Raw genomic sequence first — 4,835 nt, 5'->3', positions numbered from 1 at the left:
AAAAAAGAATGAAATACTTAGGTATACATTTAACAAAAGAAGTGCAAAGTTTGTACTCTGGAAACTACAAAACTTTGTTCAATAAATCTAGAAAGATCGAAATGAATAGAAAAACATGCTATATTCATGGATTAAAAGGCTTAACATTGTTGAATGGCAGAACTCCCCAAACTGATCTACAGGTTCATTGAGATCTCTATCAAAATTTCACCTGACTTCTTTGTATAAATTAACAGATGATTCTAAGATTTGTATGGAAGTACAAAGGACCCAGAATAGCCAAAATGATCCTGAAAAAGAACAAAGTAAGGCAACTTAAACATCCTGATTTGAAAGCATACTTTACAGGAACAAAAACCAAGGCATTACAGTACTTGCTTAAGGATAGACATATAGATCTATGGAATACAGTTGAAAGTCTGTATTTAAATCCATACATCTATGGTCAACTTATTTTTGACAACAGTGACAAAACCATCAAAAGTAGGGAAAGAATAGTATTCTCAACAAATGCTATAGAGATGACAAGATAGCCACATGCAAAGGAAGGAAGTTGGACCTCCACTTCACGGGCAAAATTAACTTGAATAAAAAACCTAAATGTAAAAACTAAAACTATAAAACTCTTAGAAGAAAATATGAGGGTAAATCTTTGTAACCTTGGATTTAGCAAAAGAGTACTTAGATATGTCACTAAAGCTTGAGTAACAAGAGAAAAAAATAACTTAAAAATGCATAACTTAAAGATCAAAATTAAAAATGTTTTGCTACAAAGGACACCGTCAGAAAGGTAAAAGACAGAAACTGGTGGGTTACCAGAGGGGAGGTGGTGGGGAAGTGATGAAAGAGAATAAAGGGAATTAAGAGTACATTTATTATGATGAGCACTGAGTAATATATAGAAATGTTGAATCACTATATTGTACATCTGAAAGTAATATAACACTGTATGTTAATTATATTGGAATTTTAAAAAAAGCTAAAAGACAGCCCATAGATTGGGAGATAAGGGGCTTGTATCTAGAATATATAAAGACTCTTATAATTCAACAACAAAAAGACAAATAACCCAATTAAAAAATTGGCAAATGATCTGAATGGTCATTTATCCAGGGAATTTATGAATTTAAGTTTATACAATGAGTAACATAAATATGATTATATGGACACAAATTTGGACAAATAACACAGAAAAATACACATGGTATGATCCCATTTTTATAATATACAAAAAAAAGACCATCTTGTACTATGGTGATAAAAGTCAGGACAGTGGGTACCATCGTTAAAGCAGAAACAGAAAGGTAGAACAGGAGAGCTTCTCCAGATTCTGGTAATTTCTCTTTTCTTGATGTTGGTGCTGTTAATAGAAATGTTTATTTTATACAAATTTATTGAGCTGTGAACTTATAAGTGCACTTATCTGCATATGCACTTGCATCCCTAAAAGCACTACAAATGGATGTGGATAGATGTGCATTAATAGAGCTCTAGGAGTTAAATTAAGCTTGAGAAACACCAACACGTAGAATAGTATATTTTTTCAATACAGTGGTCTTTGATGATGTGTGTTTTCTTATTTTAAATGTATGTTATGCCACATTCTAGAAAGGATTGAAGCTGGTTTAAGAGGATAAACAAAAGTATAGCAAGACACAGGTGAAAAAGAAGAAAAGTAGAGGTAGAAAGTAGAAGCTTATGATCACAATTATGTGTATTTATTTCTAAGTTATTTGCATTTTTTTCCTCAGTCTTTCTTTGCACGTCTCATTTACTTTGTCTTTTGTTCAGCTTGGCATGTAGATAAGTAAAGGCAAGTAAAGAGAATATCCATAATCTGTTCACTGTTGTAATTTTATCTATTTCATATTTATCCAAGTGAAATCCAAAGAATTCTCTGAGAGGCTCTGCAGGGGACAGTGAGGCAGTGTGAGTTCTTAGCAAGGACCAAGTTTCTGAGACGGGGTATCCCCGCCCCAGGGCAGCCCTTGCTGTTGTCCTTTCTCTGAGCTCCCACAGCCCTTGTCTGTACTGTCACTTTTGGTGTTCATTACACACAGTCTTGTTACATTAAAAAAATTGTCTAGATTTCTGTTGTTTGCTCATTTTGTATACTATCATGAGTCTCAGATACTATGCTGTTAAAGAAAACATCGTCAAAACACTGTTGGTATCTTGGACTGCTAAATATCAATTCCTTTCTTTCCAGGCTAAATGTTCAGTTTCTGCTGCTGTAACTTCAGAGCTGGGACATCTTGAAAAAGATTAAGTATAGGTCTGTCTTCTCTGCGCTGGGAGCAGCTGTCCCGTCATAGCCCCTCATCCCCAAAAGTGTACCCCTGTAGGAAGTCTGTTCCCACCCCTTTATTGGTCAGTAGCACCTCTCAGCTGTTGAGCTGATCACTATCTAAAACCATCAGAGAAACTGACAGATGAGAGCATCAGCAACTTGGCAGCCCCAAATCCCTTGACCTGACTTATGCCTAGCTGCAGCTTCCGAACCAGTGGCGTTTCAATAGACATCAACACAGCAGCCAAGTTCATTGGGGCTTTAGGCTGCCACGGTAGGAGTATTGGAATTGGGACTGTGTTTGGGAGCCTCATCATTTGTTATGCCAGGAACCCCTCTCTGAAGCAATAGCTCCTTTTCGGGCTTTGCCCTCTTGGAGGCCATGGGACTCTTTTGCCTGATGGTGGCCTTTCTGAAACTCTTCACCATGTGAAGGAGCCTTCTCCACTTCATATATGGCTTTCTCCCATGTTTCATCTACCCTGTAGCTTTCTTTTCCTAAACCTCAGACAACCTGGAGAAAGTGGTTGGCTCGGGGTCTGACAGAGGGAAGACAAATAAATACTGCATTAATAAGAAAAAAAAATTACACAGGTGGTCAAGGCTTGTTTTCAGGTGACATCCACTATTCAAATTAAAAAAATGAAAGAATGGTGAATTAAAGTGTTTTCATCATGTGCTACATGGAGGGAGAATTCTGTCATTTTCCATGAAGATGGATCATCACTACATGCAATCTTTATAATTCTGTACATTTCTTTAATCTATCTGTAGATCTCACTACTATAAGACAGTGACTCTATACTATCAAATGAACAAATCCCTTTACCTTTGTTTGTTGTTAATGGCCTTAGGAGCCACATTTCAATTCAGTTCAGCTGTGAGTCTTTTACTGTTTTTATAACTCTGTGTTCAGTCATATGCTAGGTACCCCGAAAAGATTTTTAAAACTCCTCCCTTTAAATCTTGCATTCTCATTGAGCACACATCGTACCTGTACAAAAACAATAAAATATGACAAGGTCCATTTTCGTCCTGTCCTACCAGTGCCAGTGCAGGTAGCAAGGATTGCTTTCTTTGAGAACTGTTCATTAAGACCAGCATGATGTGCTTGACAGCTTGTATTTTCATTGTCTTGATTAAAATGTACCAAGTGATTGGCTCAGGGATTTTGCTAATGGACAAGTGAGCCAAGGTTGCAGGTTCCCTGGCTTTCAAAGTTTTCTTTGGATTTGCTTGGGTTTGATTTTACTTTTTATAATATTTTGTGGTTCCCCTGACCTCTTACTTCAATCTACAGCCGCTGTCAAATACATAAATAAGCAGACATCCTAGTTCTAAGAAGCAAGACAAATGATTCCTCTGATTCGATTGGTTTGAGGACACAGATAGGACTATGCTTGCTACTTTTATTTTTCTTTTTCCAAGATGATTCATTAATTGTATTTCAGTATTTGAGAAGAGGGGGAACATTTTTACAGTTATGTGTATTTAATTGTGACATATATCCAACATTGAGAGGATGGTCTGATAACACTTCCAGTAGATATGTCTTTAAACAGATGAAAAGAATTGAAGACACTTCAAAGTTAACTTTTTAAACTGAAAAAAAATTGTAAGTTAGATAAGAGTCCTTTATTTCCTCCTACGTGGTTCAAAGAACCCTGAACAGAGTTGAGAGGTGTGGCTTCTTCTCCTGCTCCTGAATTATAGAAAACTAGCCATCCAACCCCTTTAGACATTTTTTTTTTCATTAATGACTTTGAGTAAGTTATTTGAAAAGTGTAATTTCTGCTCATCTTCTATAATTACCATTTAGTCACTACCTAATATGCAATGAAGTAGGCTTCACTTGTGCCTTCTTACTTGAGCCTGAGGAAACATCTTGTTCAGAGTAACACCGTTAGCTGGACAGCGATGGAGTCAGAGATCTAACCATTCTGTGTGACTCCAAAGTCCTTTGTTGGTTCCCTTCCATTAAGTAATCACTTTTATGAGAGGTGGTCCACTTTCCTCTTTAAATGCATGCAGTCCGGAGTCAGAGGCAAAACCCAACTCTGCTGCTGACCTGCTATGCAATCTTTAACAAGTTCTTCTATTCCTCACGTTTCCGTTTTATAGTCTACAGAAGGGGATAATAATTGCTCCTTTACAAGGGTGGTGTGAGGTTTAAAGTCAGTATACATAAAGCACTTAGGACAAGGCCTGGTGTAATTAGCACTCCTGTGGTGTTACCCACTGCTGTTCTTTTCCTTGCTCTTGCATCAAGAGGAAAGCCATGGGAGTAAAATCAATGGGTGTATAGAGGTGGTGTGAATGCATCAAATATACCTCTGTTCACTTTGCATGACACGATAGTCCAGTTCTTGGTTTAATTTGGAACACTGCAAGTCAAATGGAATTACAGTCATCCCATAATAGCCTTGCAGATTTGATTTACAAATTAAAATGAAAACCTCTTGATGCTATATATGGCTTTACCAGGGCTTCTAACTCCTATCAATTATGTGGTAATGTCCATTGTCATGGTGAATCATTTATGAAT

At 36.9% G+C, this 4,835-nt stretch overlaps 1 pseudogene; it reads left to right on the top strand.

Annotated features, from left to right (window-relative positions):
- Positions 1 to 284: 284 nt before the first annotated feature.
- On the top strand, positions 285 to 2,858 carry LOC113604841 (ATP synthase F(0) complex subunit C2, mitochondrial-like; annotated as a pseudogene).
- The last annotated feature ends 1,977 nt before the right edge of the window (positions 2,859 to 4,835 follow it).

The sequence above is a fragment of the Acinonyx jubatus genome, chromosome A3, assembly GCF_027475565.1.
Source record: "Acinonyx jubatus isolate Ajub_Pintada_27869175 chromosome A3, VMU_Ajub_asm_v1.0, whole genome shotgun sequence".
Taxonomy (NCBI): Eukaryota; Metazoa; Chordata; class Mammalia; order Carnivora; family Felidae; genus Acinonyx; species Acinonyx jubatus.
The sequence above is the reverse complement of the archived record's forward strand: the minus strand, read 5'-3'. Positions and strand labels throughout refer to the sequence as shown.